The sequence below is a fragment of the Sceloporus undulatus genome, chromosome 4 (assembly GCF_019175285.1).
Source record: "Sceloporus undulatus isolate JIND9_A2432 ecotype Alabama chromosome 4, SceUnd_v1.1, whole genome shotgun sequence".
Taxonomy (NCBI): Eukaryota; Metazoa; Chordata; class Lepidosauria; order Squamata; family Phrynosomatidae; genus Sceloporus; species Sceloporus undulatus.
The window spans coordinates 105,107,967-105,130,153 of record NC_056525.1 but is presented as its reverse complement, the minus strand read 5'-3'; the positions used below and the strand labels follow the sequence as shown (position 1 = coordinate 105,130,153).

Here is a 22,187-nt window from a genome sequence, read left to right as displayed (position 1 = left end):
TGTACATAAATTCTTTAATCTGTCATGAATCTTCCACTTTCCGGGTTGATCTCATGACCCTGAGTTAATTGTATTATGAGAGTGGGAGAAGAACTCTTCCTCAGCATCATGCATAATTTTGTACACCCCTATATGGTCTCCCCCATACACACCTTTTTTCTAAACTAAATAGCCCCAAATAGAACTAGTCTCATGAGGAAAGGTTTCTTTGTGTTTGCCAACTACATATGTAACTACGTATATATTTGGCAGAAAATACTTTTTCCAGCTTAACATTTTCTTTCCAGTTAAATGTGGCATTATGGTCTTACAGCTAATTGGGCTATTCTGGGAATTAACTAAATTTATAAGAAAAATACACTTTCTTCCATCTGTTCTAATTTTTTCTCCAGTAAAGAAGATGTTGTATCATAATTTAATATTTTTAATTACCTTTTCCTCCAGTAATTAACAATTTAAAATGCTAATAATTGTCAATAGTTTCATAAATTTATTGGGATAAATATGATGTTTAAGGTAACAGTGCTTTTCTTGGATAATATGGTTAATATCTGAGGGATAAATCCAGTGTTAGTCATATACAGGATATACCAATTGAAGTTAATATTACTTGTTTGTCCCAACTGACTGAAGTCCAGCAGATTTCAAGGAACTGTCTTTGACTGAAGAGAACATGATGAAGATGGGGGAGGGGGGGGGGGAGAATAATAATAAATCTTTACTTGGTAGTGGAAAGAAGTGTAGTTAATTTAAGAGCTAATGTAAATTACTAGAGGGCTGAGAAGATGGGCCAAGTTCATGCTATCCTGACTCTAGTCCCAACCCCTGGGCCAGCACCATGGATCCACCACCACTGTGCACCCCTTACCTTCCTGCTACTGATAAGTCCCCTGTTGCTGTGTCTGATATGAAAATGGGGTGCTTTGCTACACGGGCCTGTCCAATCTGCAGGAGGTTACTGCAGAACTGGCAGGTCATTTTGACCTGTGTTAAGAACCCTTGGTGCCAGGATCATACCAGAAATGCTTGATCCTGCTCCGGACTAAGCATGTGAACCCAGGGAAAACATGGGTCTCTTGGCCCGTGAGGACAGCCCCTAAATGATTATGATAGTGTTTCCATCGTGGTGGGGAACAGCACAGTGACTTCAGGAAGTACTTCAGTGAAAGTTTGCAACAGTGTCTACAATATATTTTAAAGGTATAACAACTGGAATAAACTGGGTGCTGAACTTGGAAGGACTGTGATGGTGTTAAATATCCAGCAAATGAATATTTCTCTGAACAGATATCACTAGGAAGGGATTTTAAATAAAATGGTATTGTTAAATTCTAACATATTTAGAAAGGTCTGAACAATGAGCATCGGACAAGGCTTAGTACTGACTACTGTAATTTGTATTTTCTTTGGGAAATATGGAACAAGAAGGCTTTCTGTAGAGGACTTTTTTACAGTCCTCAAAGTGGTCAATTTAAGCCAGCGAATGCTTCAGTATTTAGAATTGAACAACATTATGCAGCCATAAATCCTCTCTCTTAGTGTAATGAATATATTTGTTAATCTTAGGGTTATCTTCTGTAAGAATATCCAGTGTTCTATGTCTTGTCCATAAAGTTTTCTTTCTTTTAGATTGTAGGCTTGAAGGCAAGGTCCACATGTTTGCTTGTTTGTTTTTGTATCCAAGTACTTAGGCTCTTTATACATGCTGTAGGACACAGTCTGGATCTGTTTTTTTTTTGCTCTGAGCAGGATGACTGTGATCTGGGTGTGGAAGAACTTTGGATAGTTTCATTGTCCTGGACTGAACACTACCTGGTAGGGTTTAGACTCACTGGGACTCAGAGCATCTGCAAGGGAGGTTTCCATCCTGCTTAAAGAGGCCTCAACATTCCTTTCTTGGGCAGGGTTCTGGAGAGAATGGTGGTTTCCTCCACAGGTTTGACCTCCATGGGTTTCTTGATGACATGGTGACAGCTTTGGTTGCCTTGGTGGATGACCTGGACTGGAGGAGTGTGTTCCTATTGGTCCTGCTGGTTTTCTTGGCAGCTATTGATACCATCAACTATGGTAATACCTCTGGGTTACCTCTCAGAGATGGCACTTGGGGGTACTGTTATGCAGTGGTTCCAGTCTTTCTTGGAGAGGTGATCTCAGAAGGTGGTGTTGGGGGGCTTCTGTTTGACCCCCTGGCTGTTGGCCTGTGGGGTCCCATGGGTTTCTGTTCTTTCACCCATGTTATTCAAACGACTGGGAGAGGTCATCTGGAGTTTTGGGGTGTGATGTCACTCTCCTTTCCAGCAAAAAACAAATTTCAAGGAAGCTGTCTCTGTACCAAACCTATGTCTTCTGTCATTAATGGACTGGATGAGGGCAAACAAATTGAAACTTAATCCAGACAAAACAGAAGTACTCTTGGTCAGTCATAAGGCAGATCAGGGAATAGGGACTTTGCCTGTGCTGGACAAGGTTACACTCCCTCTGAAGTCTCAGGCTTGCAGTTTGCGTGTGCTCCTGTACTCAAAACTCTGAGCCTGGATGCTCAGGTCTCAGCAGTGTCCAGGAATGCATTCATACAGTTAAAACTTGTGCTCCAGCAACTCACATTTCTTGAGATATCAGATCTGGCTATGGTGACATGTGCCTTGATTGCATCCCCTTTTGACTACTATAACATACTCTATGTGGGGCTGCCTTTGGAAACTGTGTGGATACTTCAACGGGTTCAAAATGCCACAGCTAGAATGCTGACCAGGGCCAGCTACAGGGAGCTTTTTTGAAACAGCTTCACTGGCTACCAGTTCATTTCTGGGCACAATTCAAAGTGCTGGTCATGACCTATAAATCCCTTTATAGCCTAAGTCCAGATTATTTGAAGCACCATATCTCTCCATATGAACTGGCCAGAATAGTATGATTGTCGGGGAAGGCTTTCTCTCGATCCCACTACCATCACAGGCTTTCTTGTTGAGGTCAAGGGAGAGGGTTTTCTCGGCTACTCTCACCCTCTAGAACTCCATCCCATGGGAGGCTAGCCAAGAGTTGTTTAAAATTTATTATACAGTTTAAAAAATGTTTTTATCTGTGAGCCACCTTGGGTCCCTTCTGGGGGAAAGGTGGCATACAAATGAAATGAAATAAAATAAAATAAATACTTCATGTACAATTGGGGGACAGTTATATCTTGTGTTATCTGATTGTTTGAAATTTAGTTGAAACTTAGGTTTTAAGTCAAGTATTGGAGCACTTATGAGCATAAAGCAGTGAATAAATTAGCAAAAATGACTTAAACGTATTCAAAATGGCTTATCCATGCTTGAAGGTACACAACAATAACAATTAGGTTGCACTTCTTCCAGAGTAATATTATACAGATAATAGAATCACAAGAATTTGAAGTGGTTGCAAGAGCCATTTAGTGCAGTCCTGCCATGCAGGAAAAAAAAAACAAAGTTGTCCAACTGCAGTTTAAAGACCTCCAAAGAAGGAGAGTCCATCACCCTCTGGGACAGTAAAGAGGTTCTTCTAATGTTTAGATAGAATCTCTTATCTTGTAATTTCAGTCCACTGGTTCATGTTTTGGTTTCTGGAGCAGCAAAAAACAAATTTTCTCCATCTTCTGTATTACATCTCTTTAGATATTTATAGGCGGTTATCATGTCCCCTCTCAGTTATCTCTTCTTTGAGCTTAATGTACCCAGCTTCTTAAACTGTTACTCATACGGGTTTGTTTCCAGACCTTTGGTCATCTTCATTATCCTCCTTTGAACATATTCCAGCTTTTCAGTATCCTTGAATTGTGGTACCCAGAACTGGACTCAGTATTCCAGGTGGGGTCTGACCACGTGAGAATAGAGTGGCACAACTGTCGAAGCATCCTATTTAGGTTGTGGTCACAAAGCCTCCTAGATCCTTTTCATTTGTTCAGCTTATAAACCAAGTATTACCTTTTATCTATTTGTACGTTTCATTTTTCTGGCCTAGATGTAACTATCCTTGTTGAAATTCTTGTTGTTAGTTTTGGTCCAGCTCGTCAGTCTGATCCTGTCCCCTGTGGTCTTATTTCAGGAAGCTAGGGAGAAATATGGGGCCTTGTCATTATAGTTGTTGTGGAACTTGTAGGCACTTTGAATACCTTGAAAGTTCAGTGTAACATCTCAGATAAGCTCAAGGCTGGCACCTTGGAATAGCCAAAATGTGTATCCTCTGCTTTTCCCTCCAAACCTCAGATTTACTCTCCATATTGGTTGTCTGGCCAGGTGTTACTTCATACACATCTGGAGGAGGTGGGGGAAAAAAGATGAATAGCTGTGAGAATTGGAAGAGAGAGACTGGTGGTACATTAAGCTTGGGTTTTGGGATATTTTAAGAAGAACAATACTCACAGGGTAATATGGGTAATGGAGGTGGCTAAAAGGGTCCCTCACAGTGGCTCCATGCCCATAGCAACAAGATATTGGATGGCCCAAATACATTAGAGGAAAGCTCTTGAGCTGGTTGTAATCACTCCCAAGAATGCCCTCTCACAGGGTGGAGACGTGTGAGACTTTGGCTTCCTAGGGAGCTGGTAGAGATGAAGCAAGTGAGTTGGAGACAATGGTGTTAAAAAGAGCAGGTGCAACCAAACACATAGAGCCTATTAGAAATCCTATGCAATGTTGGTAGTGGCAGTGAAGAGATAGTTTACCACAATTGCATCTTCACAGTGTCATCTGGAGGAGCTCTTCTTCTTCTTCTTCTTCTTCTTTATTTATTTATTTATTTATTTATACATACAGTCGGCCCTCGCCTTACGTGGGGATCCGTTCCGGATCCCTACGCGTAAGGCAAATCCCGCCTATGCTCAAGCCCCATTGGAAAGAATGGGGCTCGTGCGCGCGGGGCGCAACGGGCATGCGCGTGCCCATTCAATTGAATGGGACACACCGCCCCTTCTGCCCTGCGCGCGCCCCACGGCTTCAGCGCGTATGCTCAAGCCGCGTAAAGCGCGCCCACGTATGATGCGGGTGTGCTGTATAGTGCTGTAGATTTACACAGCGCTGTACATACAATCAATAAAATCGATAATAATGAAACCTGCCAAAGGTGTACATTCTACAGCAGGGGTAGGCAACCTGCGGCCTTGTTCCCAGCAAGTTACTGACTGATCAGACAGAGGCCTTCTGAGTTCTGCCTTACTAGAATGTAGATCACTCAATAACTTGCTGGGAACAATCTGCACAACACTTTGCAGACAAAATTATTCAGATCCACATGGAAACCACATGCTGTAGATGACACAAATTCACTGGAGGTAACCTTGGCTCCTGCTTGTCCCATGTTGTTTGATAAGTTTCAGTTTCCACAGCCTGAGAATGTGGACAGAATTTTTGGTGATCTAAGACCCATTATGTGCATACTGGACCTGTGTTCTTCCTGGCTCATAAAAGCAGCCAGAGGAGGGCTGGCTGAGTAGGTAAGGGGAGCAGTGAATGCTCTGCTATGACAAGACAGGTTCGCAGCCTACCTAAAAGAGGTGGTGGTGAAGCCACTACTGAAAAAATCCTCCCTGGATCCCAATAATTAATAGTGGATAATTATTGATCCAGTATCCCTTACCTGGGCAATGGTGGCCTTCCAGGGTCCATTTCAGTCTGCCTGCAGGCCTGATTGTGGGACAGAAGCAGCTTTGGTGGATGACTGTCCGACCTATACGGACAGTAGCACAGAGGTAGTATATTCCTATTAGTTATGCTGGATCTTTCAGTGGCTTTTGATACCGTTGATCTGCTGGGCTACCTCTTGCTGTTTTACAGCAGTTCTGGCCCTTCATGGAGGGGCAAACTCAGAAAGTGGTCCCTGAGGATTCCTGTTTGCTTCTGTAACTCGTTGGCCTGTGGAGCCCCTAATATCTCAGTTTTGTTCCTCATGCTGTTTAATATCTACATAAAACTGCTGGCAGAGGTTATCTGGAAGTTTGGGGGTCAGTGTAATCAGTATGCTGATACCCATCTCTGACTCTCCTAACTGTCTTAACTCCAAGGAAGCTGTTTCACTTTCAAAGCAGTGTCTGTTGTCAGTAATGGACTGGATAAGAACAGATGTTGAAACTTAATCCAGGGAAGATAGAGGTGATCCTGGTCAGAAAGATGGAACAAGGAATAGGGATTCATCCTGTACTGAATGGGTTACACTCCCCTGCAATCTCAGTTTCACAGCTCAGACATACTCCTGGATTTGAATTTGAGCCTGGATGCTCAGGTTTCGGCAGTGGCCAGGAATGCATTTGTACAGCTAAAACGAATATGCTTGCTGTGCCATTTAACCAGATCTGGAAATGATGCATGCATATAACTTGAGTCCTGTTTGGATTACTGTAATACATTTTACATGGGACTGCCTTCAGTAACTTCAGTGGGTCCAAAATGCTGCAGCCATACTTCTGACCAGGAGTTGTTACAGGAAACATGTACTGTATATGCTCATGTATAAGTCGACCTCACGTTTAAGTTGAGGGCAGTTTTAGGGGCCAAAATCATGGATTTTGATATGATCTGTGCATAAGTCAAGGGTCAAACACTGGAGCATGTTACAAAATATCCAAGGGAGAAAACAAAGTATCACTTCCCTCCCTACATCTCCCTATCTGGACCTCTCCCATGGGTCACAGTATTGGCATGGAAAATGGGAAAACAAGCCTGGGTGTGTGCATGTGCACGCGCGCGCACACACACACACACACACACACACACTTCTCTTTACCAAAAGCATCTCTAAGGCTCATGGCTTGCAAACAGGGTAGAACCCCCCCCCCTTCCCTTTACCACCCAGATTTCCAGGCTCATGGCTTGAAAATGGGGTACAAAATTCTCTTTCTCCCTGCTCTTCACCCCCATCATTTCCAGGCTCATGGATTGCAAAATGGGTAGGACCCCCCCCCATCTTCCCTTTACCACCAAGATTTCCAGGCTCATGGCTTGCCAAACGGTAGACTCCCCCCTCTGAAATTCAGCCCAAGGATTTCTAGGTTCAGGCTTGCAACAACTGGGGCACAAGCCTGGGCCATACCATATCTCTCTGTTCTCTTGCCCCTCCCCAGCTGTTTGTTCGCTTGGCACCCCCCCCGAGGGATAACACGAGGGAGGGAGGGAGAGGGAGGATGGGCAATATTAACTTATTGCCCTGTATATAAGTCTGCCCATGATTTTGGAGTCCATTTTGGGGCATACCTATAGTAGAGTATATATGGTAATTCCCACTTCTATAAACCTGCTTAGCCTAAGATCTTTGGGGTTGGCTTTCTCTCTGTCCTGCCAACACCACAGGTGGCTGCTTCCAGTTTGTGGAATTTCTTCCCCTGGGAGGCTTGGTTGGCCTCTATCTACTGTTCTTTCTCGGGCAGGTGAAGACTTTCTTTTATTTAGGCAGGCCTTGGGCTTTTAGGTTTCCATTAGTGTGGTAGAGAAATTCCTCCAATGGCATTTACAGTGATTTTATTTTATTTACTTTTAAACATTTTATTAACTATTGTAATTAAGTGTTTTTATTATAATTTTTATTTAATATTTATAATTTTATGTCAAACATCCATTTTCACAATCTTTGTCTTTTCAAACTAATGTGCCTTTGGTCTCATGCCAGAAGAAAGGCAGGATTCAAAGAAAATAAACTTTCATGTTTCTTTGCTGCCTGAAAGAAGGCACCAGTGTAATATTGAAATGAGAATAATCTTGCTATGCCATTCTGTAGTAAAAATGCTAATGGAAATGGTGTTAGATAGCAATCTCTTTCAGTGTAAGCTTTAGAAAAATGGAGGACAGTACAGTATGAGTTAATCATTGCCACCTTCAGGTTTAAAGAGAGAGTGCAATAAGAAGTACAGAATTTTCAGTGTTTGATACAAAAACAAAATGGCTACTAAACATCAATGCTGGTGCAGCCGTATTGCTGCTTGCTGTAATGTTTTGATGTGCTGCTTCTTCATCTTTCTCTTGATTTTGTTGTAAATGCTAAAATATTTTGACAAGCATTACATATGGCTAGATATTTCAGCATATATTGTAATAAAAATGACATTGGTCCTCCTGTTCCAGAAATATTTATGATGGTGAAAAAACATCTGATTCATATCTAGTTATATGCGTGAGCTATAAGAATTAACCCTAGCTCTAAAGAAGCTGGATATCTGTGTATAAACCATTGTCCCTAAATAAAGGCTAGATTAAATTTTCTAACTATATTAGGAACACTGAAAATTTCGTGGCAGTATGTTTAGCCATTTCATATGTATTCTTAAGCATAGTAAACAGATATGATGAAAAATAAGGGATGTGTACACTATTATAATAGTCCTTGCAAATATGCTCTTCTCTGCTTGAAGTTGGTCTGCCACTCTTCATTTTGCCCCCTCCGCAAACTAGGTATCAAATTTTATAGCCTGAGTGGTGGATTCTTCTCTTATCCCAAGGTAATCTGTATCTTTGAGGTAAAAATTATTCTTTCAGATCATTCAGACAATGTCTTTTAATCTCTTTACCTTTTCCAAAAATTACTGTATTTTGATATACTCTATTTTAGGTAATAATGAATTTAAAGTTATTTGCAGACTAAGGCCTGTTACAGACTGCCAAAATAAAGCTGCTTCGAGTCTCTTTGGAGGTATGCTATTTAAATGATGCATGGGTCCTAAGAGTCTGGAGGTCGCACCAAAGCCACACTCCATTCCTAATCACTGGAGTGCAGCTTTGGTGCAGCTTCCGGATTCTTAGGATGCATGCATCATTTAAACAGCATACCTCCAAAGAGACCCGAAGCAGCTTTATTTTGGCAGTCTGTAAGAGGCCTAAGTTTTTCATCCTTCAGGCCAGATAAGTAAGGTTGATGTGTGGTTTCTACATATCACAAATATTCTGCACATTTTCAGAACTTAGCTGATTGGAACAGATGCAATAGTGTTGACAGCTCAGTTGCCTAAAAAGTCCCTAGCTGGGCTGTCTTTAGTAATGATAAATGATAATCGCAGACATACAGTGTATTCTTTCCCCACGTGCACCTGTAATTTCAGTCTGTGGCTTTTGTTGCAGATGTTCTACAACAGGTTTGGGCAGCGTGTGACCTATGAGCTTCATGTAGCCATTGAACACCAATTTTGAGGATCTTGAAGTCCCTAAACCAGCCCCATTAAAAATTGGTGGAATTTTCAGGCAATTTGTGCCCCAAAATCATGTAGGTACCTCCCAATGCATGTAAATCTGCTAAAATACACCATCACATCCCCACATGCACTCCATAACCATGTACTACTCCAAATACTTCTATTTTCTTTTGCAGTCATTCTCAAAATGGCAGTAGGAAGAGATGCACCTTCATTTCCTGTTGCCATTTTGAAAAGGTCTGCCAAGGAAATTGAAATACACTCATCCCTCCATATATGCGACTTTGATATTTGTGGATTTGATTAATATGTTCTCTCTAGGAGTATCTAGGTCCTCCAGTGCAACTCTAGGGTCAACTTTAAAAGTTGCACTGAAAGAGAATACTCTACTAGGCATTTGTAGCTTCTCCAGTGCAGTTCTGTGGTCAGTGTCAGATGTTGACCGCAGAGTTGCACTGGAGGACCTAGAGATTCCTAGAGAGGTGTCTTCTCAGGTAAAAACATGGTGTTTTTGTTATTTGTGGGTTTTTTTTTCATATTCATGGGGGGGTCTTGTGCCCCTAACCCTAGCAAATATGAAAAGACAAGTGTATTTCTCAAAACTTTAATGGTTTTTAACTTGAGAAGAACTGAAATTGTGAGGAAATGTGTATATACAGCGCGCCCACGCCATACGCGGCCTTGAGCATACGCGCTCAAGCTGCGGGGCGCGCGCGGGGCGGAAGGGGCGGGGCGTCCCATTCAATTGAATAGGCACACGCACCCCGCACGCTCCCGCGCCGCCGCGAACAAGCCCCATTGTTTCCAATGGGGCTCAAGCATAGGCGGAATTCACCTTACACGGCGGGATCCGGAACAGATCCCCTGCGTAAGGCAAGGACAGACTGTATGTCAGTGGAATGGAATACTCAAGATATTTGAATATCTGCATAATAATAACATATGTCTAAAATATAGTCATTGAAAACTGAAGGAGTGAATATGTCTATATAGAATTTATTGTTAATGAGATAAAAATATTTATATATTTATATATAAATACGAAGAAAATCTACTATGTGGTTGTTTGTTAGTAAGAACAAATTAGTTACTATCTCCTTGTGCAGCATATTTCCCTACTAGTACTATAAAACTACTTTAAAAAACCTTCATAGTAAGTTTTTATATGTTGTAGGTATGTTTTGGCATTTGATCCCAACTTGCAGTTCAAAGTGTGAGAAGATGCAAGCTTCGGTAAGTAGCAACTAATATACCAGTGGATTACTATTCAGTTGAAATAATAACCAGTAATGATTAATCAAAGTTGAATTGTGTCATGGACGACCGTGTTTGCACTTTTTTGTTATGGATATGTGAAGGACAACCTCTTCCTCTGCCAGACTATCTGTGTTTTAAGATTTTCTGCTAAGGGTCTTCTGTAGACACTTTCTTTGTCAGAAGTGTAATTATAAAGAAGAACAGTTTCCCGCAGAGTGGTATCTGGCTTTGAAATGTTCATTTTGCACCACGTTCTGTCTTTTTCATACCAGGTTAAGGTATTTTCTTAGTTGCCCATGCATTTTAACCAATAATATCTTAGTATGTTTTATATTTTTAACCATTGTTCTTGTTACTAATGTTATATTGTTGTACTTAGCCTTCTCTAACACGATACTTTCCAGTTGTTTTCAGAATGCAGTTGATGATTGGTCAAGCTGGCTAAGGCTGATAGAATTTGTAGCAAAATACATTTGGAGGACATCAGGTTGAGAAGAGCTCTATTACCACATTATTTACATGTCTGCGCAAGTGATGTATCTTATGCTGTACCCCACTTTGAAATCTGTATTTTATGGAAGGGTATATATAGATGTATTAAATAATATTCTAATGTCTGCATTTCTGTTCTACATAAATACAGTGGGCCCTCCACATTTGCTGGGATTAGGGACACAGGACTTCTATGAAAGTGGAAAAACTAAATTTAAAAAACCCACTATTTTTTTTACCAGTGAGAACACCTCTCTAGGAATCTCTACATCCTTCAGCACAGTTCGATGGTCAACGTCTGCTGGTGGTTATAGAATTGTGCTGGAGGACCTAGAAACCAGTGTTGCCAATTTCCAGGGAATTCCCCGGTTTCCAGGTAATAAAAAGCCTTTCTGAGTAATTTCCGGGTATAAAAAAAATTATGAGGAATTTCCGGGGAATTAAACCTTCTCATTGAGTAATTAAAAGCCTTTCTGTTTATGGGAGTTATTTCACTCCCCCCCCCCCCCCAAACGGCCAAAAATGCCTTTCCCGCCAAAAAAATGGCGGCCCCAGAAGTCTCCCCCCCCCCCCCCCCCGACCCAGATGCCCTGGGGTATTTGGGGGGGCGTTTCGGGAATTTTCAGGGGGATTTCCTTTGAGGGTGATTGACAACACTGCTAGAAACACCTATAGAAGTGTTCTTGCTAGGAATCTCTAGGACCTCCAGCACAACCTCTGGGAAAGGATGGCCATAGAATCACCCTGGGGGATCTAGACATTCCTAGAGAGAACATATCAATCAAATCCACAAATAATCAAATCTGCAAAAGTCAAAACCACGAATGTGGAGGGTCGACTGTAATTCATAATAGAGATATTAACCTACAGAATTGAAAAGTCAAAATACATAATACTATTTTATTAAGATAAAAGTTCTTGACTATATTCCCTGTAAATAGTTTTGAATATAACTAGCTTCACTTATCTTGCTTCACAGTTACCTATGTAATTCCTTTTTTTTTTTTCAAATATAACTTTACTTTACACTAGTTTTGCATGTAAGTTTAAAACATTTTGCCAGAATACCAGTGTATCATTATAACCTTAGCTATGGATCTGGTTAATGACTTGCCTGGAACAAACTTGTGAATGGTAAAGGATTTCTTTCTACTGGTGTTTTTTTAATGTACTGCTAAGGTGCTCGAAAATGTTCTGTTACATATATGTATGTCATCTAGCCAGCTAGCATGCTGAAAATGAATGTACTGTTCTAAGAGATGTCTCCAATTGGAATATGATGTGTAGATAACAATTAAACTGTTGTTGCTATCTAGCAAAAGTATTTTGGGTTATTCTGCTTCTTTATGATGATAAAAAAGAAAAGGGTTGGCAGCAGTAGTTCTCTTAGTAAGAAATTGTGGACACAAGGAAATAAGGAAGAATTGAGAGAAAAGAGGATGGTAAGAGAGAAGAGAAAGCAATGTAGTGACACAAGTTGGGTCAGATAGGATTTAGAGTTGGAGTTGTGGCTACGTGAAATGTTTAAGGAAATTTTGTGTTATGGAAGAACCGTATAGAAATGCATGAATAAGGAATAGATTCAGTGAAGCCTGATTAATCTTGCATCTGTCCATACCACGTGGGATAACTGAAGGCAGAAAGAGGCAAATCTCTGTTTGAAAAACCATTTAAAATATTTTTGCGTTTTTAATCATAATCTCCATTTAAAACCAATGGATAGAATAATAAAATCAAAGTATTCCCACCCTCCCAAAAAATAGACAAAAGAAGGAAGAAATATAAGGAGGTGATATAAGGAAGTGATATAGTTTGACCACTAAAAGCAAAGGGGAGAATTAAAGTTTTTACCTGTTACCTAAGTACTAGTAAAGGGAGTCTTGAGTATGCACAAGTAAAAAGACTAATAAGTTGTGTATTCCTCTGTTTCTCCATATAGGGGGGACTAATAATTTCAGCCATTTGTATAAACTGGGTGTTTATGAACTGGTAGCTAGAATGCTTTCTTGAATGGTGGTGAAGGTTAATATGGTAGAACATTCCTGCTTCTAATAAATTTCTTCTTTTTCTTCTACTATTTCTATTACTACTGCTACTATTTATATTTATTTCCATCCCATCTTTTCCAAGATTGGGGCACAGAGACTTACAATGATTTTTTTAAAATTCTTAAAAATCCATACAAAAGTTAAAACACAATTAAATAACAACCCCCAAATAAATCAGGTTAAAACATTATTAAAACACACACCCAATTACACTTATTAGCAATATGCACCACATTTTATAATCTCTCATGAAATGCCTGTTGGAATAGAAAGGTCTTTCCTTGCCTGTGAAAAGAAAGTAGGGAGGGTGCTAGTCTAACCTCTCTGGGAAGGGAGTTCCAGAGCCTGAGGGCAGCATCTCAGAAGGCATTTTCCAACCAGAGAGGACCACCCTAGCAGATCTCAGAGAGTGGCCCGATTCGTAAGGGAGAATACAGCTGTTATGATGACCACAGGGCTTTCCTTACGATGTTTTTTTTCTTTAATCCAGAAACATTGCTGTAACCCGTGGTCCTACTACTTGCCCAAATTCTTTTCCTAATATAGTCTCTTAATAAGTGACTTTGGGGCTCTAGAGGCTGCCCCTATGGGGTGGTGGGATGCTGCCCTTTTCCTGGCCAGATTGGGCTGTGGCAACCTCACACCACTGCCCCGATCTGGCCTTAGGAGGGTGCAAAAAGGAGCTAGTTTGTATAGCATCTTAGGGATTGGGTCCCAGGATCCTTATACAGTGGTACCTCGGGATACGAAATACCCAGGTTACGAAATTTTCGGGATATGAAAAAATCCCATAGGAAAACATTGTTCCGGGTTACGAATGTTTTTTCGGGTTACGAAAAAACTTTTGGTGCTTTTTTCGGCTTTTTCGCAAGGAATCGCGGCTTTTCCCCATTAGCGCCTATGGCAATTCGGCTTACGAAGGCTTTTCGGGTTACGAACGGTGCCACGGAACGAATTAATTTCGTAACCCGAGGCACCACTGTATGTGTTTTAATATCTTGGTACTGTGCTTATCATGTTTTTGATTAATTCAAACCACTCTTCTGTAAACATTATTTACAGTCAGATATTAAGTTTGTCTCTTTTTACAGTTGGTTCACAAATCGTATGGCTACACAATGTACCGCCCTTCACTTGTTACAAACTATTTCCTTTTTCAGTGTCCTCATTGAGTTTGTTTCAACTTTAACCTGTTTTCTAATTCTCTTAACACACGTCCTTATAATGTCCCTTCATCAGGACTATGAATCCTGTGAAAATCTGGCTCAAATCATAATTAACATTCCTACAGAACAAGGCAAGTATGTGCCACACTGAACTGTCTCTTAAAACTGTCAACTGATACGCTTATCCTTTTTTTCCACTTGTCCTCTCCTTTTATAGTTACTCCTCAGACAGCCAACCTGACACTGATTTTTTGTTGGGGAAACTCCACTCTACCACTCATTCAGCAACAGCTGCTCAGATAACCAAATAGCCCCTCAGATAACCTGGACCTGAGCCGTGTAGGGATTTAAAGGTCATGACCAGCACTGAATTGTGTGTGGAAATGGACTGGCAGCCAGTGGAGCTGTTGTAACAGGGAAGTTGAGTGTTCCCTGTAGCCAGCCCCAGCAATCAATCTGACTATGGCTGTTTGAACCAGTTGAAGTTTCTGAACACTCTTCAAAGGCAGCCCCATGTAGAACGCAGTACAGTAATCCAAACAGGATGCAACTAAGACGTGTCACTGGAGCCAGATCTGATGTCTCAAGGAATGGGCACATCTGGCACTTAAGCTTGAAGTATGCAAAGCCACACCTAACCACTGCTGAAACCTGGGTTTCCAGTCTCAGAGTTGAGTCCAGTAGTACATCCAAGCTTCTATCCTGCGTCTTGAGGGGAGTGTAACCCCATCCAGCACAGGTTGAATGCCTAAACCCTAATCTGCCTTTCAACTGATCCAGAAAACCTCTGTCTTGTCTGGATTAAATTTCAATTTGTTTGCTCATATCTAGTCCATTGCTGATGACAGGCGCCTGTTTAGGAACAAAACAGCTTCCTTGGCTTGTGGTGGAAAGAAGTAATAGAGTTGGATTTCCTCTGCATATTGGTGGCACTGAACTTCAAAACACTGGACAGCCTCTCAGAACAGTTCAATGTATTCATTAGCATGAGGAACAGAACAGAATCCTTGAGGAACCCCACAGGCCACTGGCTAAGCGTGTGAACAAAAATTCCTCAGCGCCTGCTGGATTCACTTTTGTAAATAGCATGGAGCCTCTTTGAAAACTGGTGTAGCTTTTATTGGAAAATAGTAAAACATAATAGTGTTGCAGGATCAAACATGCTGCTCATAGACCAGTAGTCTATCTAGTAGTCCAAGGGTGGCAAGCACTTACACTCCATTCGTTTTGGTTGGCTAGTTCCCCACTCCCACAATTCCTTACCATTGGCCATGTTGAGTGGTTGTGATGGGAGTTGTAAATCACAACACCAGTAGGGACAAATGTTCCCCAGGACTGATCTAGTGCAATATCTTGTTTCCAGGAGCAGCCAGTCTTCCAGATTTTTGTTATTTATTAAAATTAGTTTGGTTTGCTAAACTTCAGAAGTGTGAGCAAGATTAAAATACGCATAAACAGCAAACTGTTATCAAAATAACTTGGAAAAAGACTAATGAATGAAGTGTTAACATTTTGTACTATTTTTAAAAACGTTATTGTATCCTAAAATTATTTTTAATTAAAAATATCAAGAGAAGGACTCATACGGATGTCCTTGGAAAGCCTGAAAACAGACCTACTCAGGCCTTGATCCCACTGGTGCTTTGCCCCCAAAGTAGTTGCTATGCAAAATGTGCCCAGCAGCAACAGGCAGTCTTCTCTTACCCCTACATCTCTCAACTGTGGGTGATTGTGCTGTGTGTTCTGTGGAAGGTTTCAAGAGGCAGTTATGGAAAATTGAGATTCATCTCTCAAGCGATGACACTTTCAGGAGTGGCACAGTTTTTCCATTGAATGAAGCTAGTCCATTGAGTATAGAAAATGACATGCTCTTGCTGGGAACAGAGATGTAGGCACCAAAAAAATTATGACAACTCCTTCACCAGTTGTTGATCCTTGAGTGATAACTCTCTCTAACTGTATGTTGCCCTTTTCTCTGTTCCACACCCTGGTGGACAAATGTATGTGTTTGCCCCATGACAGCATGTTCTCGTTACCCTCCTTGCACCCTGGGGAAAGAATATCCAACCCCAAACTGAAAACAGAAATTCACCATATTCAAGCCCCATTGGCTTGAATGGTGGTGCACACCCCATTTTGTCCCCTCCGTTTGCCACCTGCAAACAAGTGAGGGACATGGACTTCAAGTCTGCGGAAACAGAGGGGTGACTGTATATTGTTTTTAAAAGCCTCAGATCATCTTAGACATTTAGCTAAAGAGAATAGATCAGAAAGACAGTTGATACTGTATTAGTGGCAGTACCATTGTGATGTGTCAGTTATACCAGAAACCTAACAGCAATTCTGTAATTGGGTTAATATATCTAATTGACCAGGCACTAAAACTATACATTTATCCAGTTACCCAGTTATTTTCAGTGCAGGAGTGGTGATTTGACTGAGGTAATACTAGACAGTTCTCTGAGCCTTGGCTGAAGGCTTCATAGCTGATTTAAGATACTGAGATTAAAAGATTAATGCTCCTAGACCCTCATATTTTAAAACTTGGGGTTTTTGTTTCTCAAATAGCAGTTGTTCGTTCCACCCAAACCTACAACGTGCCACATGGTCAGTCATGTTTGAACTTGAGCACACTTCTAAATATGGTTTGATACAGTACAAGAGACTGTTTCTCAAAGAATAAGAAAGTAAAATATAACATTGACTTTCCAGTGGAAGAACAAGGAGGGATTCAGTGTAATCTTGCAAGGAAGAGAGTTCCAGAGTCTAAAAGGACACACCCTCCTCAAAAGGCACTCTCCTATATTCCTACCAGACATCTTTGTGATGGTTTTGGAACTGGAAGAATGTTCTCCTTGAAATATTTCAGAGCCTGGGTAGGCTACTGTTGGAGAATAAAGCCCTTCAAATTTATCTCAGCCTTTCTCCAAATTTATAATAGTACAGGTATTTATAGAGAGCCAGCATGGTGTAGTGGTTTGAGCATTGGACTATGATTGGTGAATGTTCAGAAATGGAAACTGACTGGGTGATCTTGGGTAAGTCACACTCTCTCAGCCTCAGAGGGAGGCAAAGGCTCTGAACAAATATTTCCAAGAAAACCTTTTGATAGGTTCACCTTAGGGCTGCCATTAGTTGAAAAACAACAGCGTGAAGGCAGATAACACCAGGTTTTTACATAGTAAGATAGAGTGCATCCTTCATATTGGAAGGTCAGTGATCTACGGATTTCACTGTCTGCAGATTACCACACCCCATATTATTCAAAGGTGGTGCATGTATGTGTCTACACTAACATGTTTGTGTGCATGTTGCCACCATGACATAATATGGGGTGTGTGACTGTCTACATTTCTGCCATCCTGTAAGGGAGTCCCAAAACCGAACATGTGCAGATGGGAAGGGTCCACTATACCGATTGCATGCCTCTTTTGGTCTGGCTATACATTATTTATTCTGTTTTGCATTGTGCTGCTCTGTGTGTTTAAACTAATTGTATTTCCTTATTTTTTAATCTTGTAAATTACCTTGTAGAGATAGAATAGTCTGAAAGAAGGGTTAAAAATCTTTTTAAAGTAAATTTGTTGTAAACTAAAGAAGCTACAGCTTAAAATCTTGCTTTTGAACTTGCTAGGTTTCATCCAATTAAAATGGAGTATAAATAAAATTAGTAATAATACTGTACAGTACAATTTTAATAGCTTTTAACCATTTTAAAGTTTGTTTTAAATGGTTTTAAATATTGTTAACCATTTAATTATACTTTAATGTTGACTTTTTCTGTTAAACTCTACTGTAGTTAATTTGCAATCTGCTATGACTCCCATTTTTGGGAAGAAGGTGATCTAGAAATAAAGATTGTTATTGTCATTGTTGTCATAATCAACAACAACACTTTTTGTTATTAGAATAACTTTCTGAATTTTGTTTACTTACTTTAAATATTGGCTTTTCCTTTAAAGTTCTTGATTATCCTTTCATGGCTGATCATAAAATATTGTTGGTCTTTGCAGAGAACAAGTTCCACTTTGTGGGGTAGATTGAATTATCTTCTAGGAGATAGGATGTGGCTACCACTTGGTGGCAGTACTTTGCTTCAAGATAAAGTCTATAAATATTATAATGTGGAAAGTGAGTAATTATTTGCATGAAAGGGACCTGCATATGGATTAGACAAAGTCAAAATATTTGTTAGTTAGAGAATTAAGTGAATTTGAATGTGTAGTTTTATGCTTTTCACATATACTGTCCTGGGGCAGAAGCAAGGACATATACACTAGCTGTAGATTTAGTTGGTAGTCTTTGGCTTGCCTGACTTGACATTCCATCTCTTCTTGATCAGTTGAAATACCTGTAGTTCTAAACCCCTCCTCTAAATGTCATGTATAAATTTGATTTTAAAAAAAATCGGTGATTTAATTTTTAATGATTTTTAAAATTTTAATCAGAGTCTAAAATTTTCTTAAAACAGTTTAAAATAGAGAGCCAAAGTCAAAGGTGCAATTATATATATATTCATTTTATTCAGTGACTGGGTTAGCATATTTGGAGGAGAAGGAGTTTGAATATAAATTCAAGGGGTCCCATTTTTTAAAAGTAACTTGAAAATAATCCAGAAAAATTGTTTAGTATATACATAAATTCTAATGTAACTTACATATCTAAATATGTATTAAGATATATTAAATGGCATTATACATATGCTAAAAATGATTGCATAGAAATCACCCTCACTGATGATTTAAACTGATTTAAACCATGAAAACTGAATCATTCATAGAAGCACTTTAAATTATGTTCACACAGTGTTCGCATAATTAAATGTTTCCTCTTTCCAAAGGAACTGACATTAATATATGATCTGCAGAGTCAGTTGTGATAGCATTTACCTATATAAATGTGAGGAGAGAAGAACAAATTATTCTTTGCCTCCATAAGCTCCAGCTACCGTGGCCAGTGATCATGGAAGATGGGAAATTTTGTTGAAATGATCCAGGGCCTAAGGAGACGGGAAAGATAGCATGGGCCAGGCCAGTGCTATCCTGCCCCTGGTTCTGACCCAGGTCAGTCCCTGGGCCTTTCTAGCAAACACCCACATGCTGCTGTGCTCTGGACCCACTGCCACCACATACCCCTTGCCTGCCTCCGCCTCTGAGAAGACCCTCATTGCAGCTCATAAGGGCAGAAAATGGGCACATGGCTAAATCCATGTGGCCATGCACCCCCATCTGATGATACAGGCTGTGATGGGGGGGCTTCTGAAAACATATGATGGGGAGACAGGTGTGGGGCTGTGTGGTTTGCCGGCTGTTGCTGAGGAGTTTCAAGGAAGCTCTAGGCAAAAGCAGATCTATATGTCCCAGGCTAAGGCCCCTTTGGGCTGGGATCAGTCCAGAATTGCCAGATCGGCATCTGGACAAGCAGCCTGGGACTAATGGCCTGCATTGTCCATACAGGATGATGTGAAGCTGGGGTGGGTGGTCATGGGCTTTTTGGCTCATGTGTACAGAAGGCAAATACTGTATTTGCATATCCCTGAGCCATTATCTCTTGCTCTAAGATAAAACTACAAGATAGAATTATTACGTAAGACACAGTATTTCTCTGTGAAAATAGTTTGTATGTTCATTTGACAGTTGTTAAGTGGTAAGTTACAAGTAGTGTAAATGTGTAAATCAGCTCTAAGTATTTATAAATTGAGAACTCTTTATGCCTAGTGTTGTACTTTTAGGAGTCTTACTGAATTAGATGCACCTAGACTGTCTGGGTTTGAATCATTTGTACAAAAAAATTGATTGTTTTCAGAACATGTCCATTTTTAAAAAAAATAATCATGACATCAAATAGAAACTTCTTCCATGCTCTTAGTTTTTGTTTATTTAGCAGATCATGAATACTTTACACCTCCCAATTTTTAACAGTATACTGCATGAATAGTACATAAGTAGGTCTTCTTTGTTCTTATCACACCTTGAAAGTGAAAATACCATATACACTTGTCTATAAGTCAAAAAATTTATACCCAAAAATTGACCCCAAAATCCCAGGTCAGTTTGTTTACAGGTCAGTATGATAATGTGATAGCAGCTCTTTCAGATTTCCCCATGTGGTGGGAAGAGCACTTTCTTTCTCTCTTGAGCCAAGCAGAAAGAGTCCTGGGTAATTGATTTCTGTTAAACAGCGTCCCTTTCCCACCTGTGCTGCTGCTGTCTTGGGAGTGAAGTCTGAAACACTGAAGCAGAAAGTGTCATGGCAAAATCCATAATTTTGGTCCCTGCCCTCGATTTATACATGAGGTCAACTTATAGTTGAGTATATACAATACGCCTGCTTTGAATGTTTTCCAAATTAACATAAAGAACATAACATAAAGAGTGGATGTTAAAGCAACAGGTAAGGATATGGCCTCAAATTATTGAAATCTACACTGAACAGATCACAGCAACTATGCATGAAATATTTGAGTACGTAATAAGCAAAACCTTATTCGCAGGTTGGATTAGTGTTGAATTTCAGTAGAGGAAATTGCTCCTTATTTGCCACTGAAAAGATACTCATTTTAAAGATGGTAATGTGACGAAGATGTAGCTGTGCTAATCTCTTGCAGCATAAAGAGGAGGAAGGGAGGTGGAGTGAGAAAAAAAAAGAATGTAGCTGCCCTTTTAAGACAAACCGTTTTTTATTTTTGCATGAGCTTTCATGGATATATAACCACATCTTCACATACTTCTTCACTCTGTACTACATCTGTAGAAGTAGGTTTATATCCATGAAAGCTCATGCAGAAATAACAATTGGTTAGTCTTAAGGGTGCTGCTACATTCCTTTCCCCCTGCATTTCCCTTTCCTCTTTCCATGTGACAAAAGTGCATGTTAAAAGTTCTTAGTTTGGAAAACGCATTTTCTGGTTCTTGATGTTTTATTACTCTAAATGGAAAAGTGTAGTGTTAATTTAGCTTGTGGCACTTTTGCCTTTTACAAATAGGTTGGTTTTGTTAATGGAACATACATAATGCATCCTATTTAAGTTCAAAGACAAGAACTTATCTTTTTATAGTTAAACTTTAAAGTCTCTGGTTTTGTTCGGTTTTAAAGTACTTGAACCTGTTATTAAAAAGTGCTTAACTTTGTTTTAGCCTTTAGGCTGCAGAATCAAATGAAGTTTTTTTGTGTAACAGGTCTGGCAGTTACAAGTGTATAGTCTCAGCTTTGGAGAAAAGGGGAATACTTTATGTGTGCTCAGAGGTGGGAATTAATTCAACAAATGCTTAAGTGTACTGTATATTTTCCATGCCAGAGTACTTGTGGAAATGAATAGTACTTAATGTTCAAAACCTTTCTTGAATATTAATCACTTACTTTAGTGCAGTGCTTCTCAATTATTTTCTGTCATGCCCCCCCTAGGAAGAAGAAAACATTTCACGCCCCCGCGCGACTGTAAATAGTATCATTTGTCTATAAAATTGTTATAAGTACACCTCTGCATAACAGAGCTTCGCGCCCCCCTTTATGGAGCCTCACGCCCCCCCTGGGGGGCCCGCCCCACTATTTGAGAAACACTGCTTTAGTGATTAAAAGTCTGTCTCTTTGCGTTAACTACTCCTGTACCTCTTTGTCCAAAGCCATGTTGATTTGCAGGTCCACACTAAAACACAGGTCATCACTAGCATGGTGCATACTCTCATATGGTCATGATCATTTTGTAAAAAATAAATAAATTCCTGAGATACCAAACTGTTATCCACTCTGCTAATGATTTCTAATTATTATTTATGCGTTCTTTGCAGGGAGAAAGGTGTGATAGAAATGAAATAAATAAATTATGCACCTTTTAATCTGAATGACTGGTCCATTATCAACCCTTGATGTGAATTTTATGAACAGTCTGAACTTTCTGAAAATTTCTTACAGCCATTCACTATATAACCAAAAGCAACAAAGCCATTTACTATACGACCTCCTCCCCATCATAGTATAATTTAGAGCTGTAACCTTTTTTGGGTCCTTTTGATTAAAAAAAACAACTCTTCAGTGTTATTGTTAGTATGTCTCCAAATTTCTTTAGTAACCCACTTCATCTCTCACTGTTCAATT

At 40.0% G+C, this 22,187-nt stretch overlaps 1 protein-coding gene across 8 annotated transcripts in view; it reads left to right on the top strand.

Annotated features, from left to right (window-relative positions):
• The window catches only part of ZNF644 (zinc finger protein 644), a 61,829-nt gene that overhangs the window by 9,394 nt on the left and 30,248 nt on the right, over positions 1–22,187 (top strand). For 6 of the 8 annotated variants that reach the window (XM_042461786.1, XM_042461792.1, XM_042461791.1 and 3 more), the window contains exon 3: positions 10,305–10,363. The exons of the other annotated variants lie outside the window; for them this stretch is intronic. The gene's annotated coding sequence lies outside the window, so the exon portion shown is untranslated. The remainder of the gene's footprint in view (positions 1–10,304; positions 10,364–22,187) is intronic. 8 annotated transcript variants of the gene reach the window in all.